The sequence below is a fragment of the Oratosquilla oratoria genome, chromosome 20, assembly GCF_046742065.1.
Source record: "Oratosquilla oratoria isolate Oo_2021 chromosome 20, ASM4674206v1, whole genome shotgun sequence".
In the NCBI taxonomy this organism is placed as follows: Eukaryota; Metazoa; Arthropoda; class Malacostraca; order Stomatopoda; family Squillidae; genus Oratosquilla; species Oratosquilla oratoria.
The window spans coordinates 12,325,540-12,325,780 of NC_134796.1; positions in this window are offsets into that span (position 1 = coordinate 12,325,540).

The following is a 241-nucleotide window of genomic DNA, read 5'->3' on the forward strand; positions in this document are numbered from 1 at the left end:
CACTGCACATCAGATCTCCCAGAAGATGGAACCAGGAAGTTCCGAAACGTCGGCCACAATAGGACAACTACTAAGATACGTCAAATTTGAAGACAAAAAGATTGTACGTTGTATCGAAGCTACACGTAATAAAATAATCAACAATGAGTCATCTTTAGCCTTCAACCTCGTATGTTTACAAGAGAATATACTACCTGGCTACACCAATATATATGTATATATATACATATATATATATATA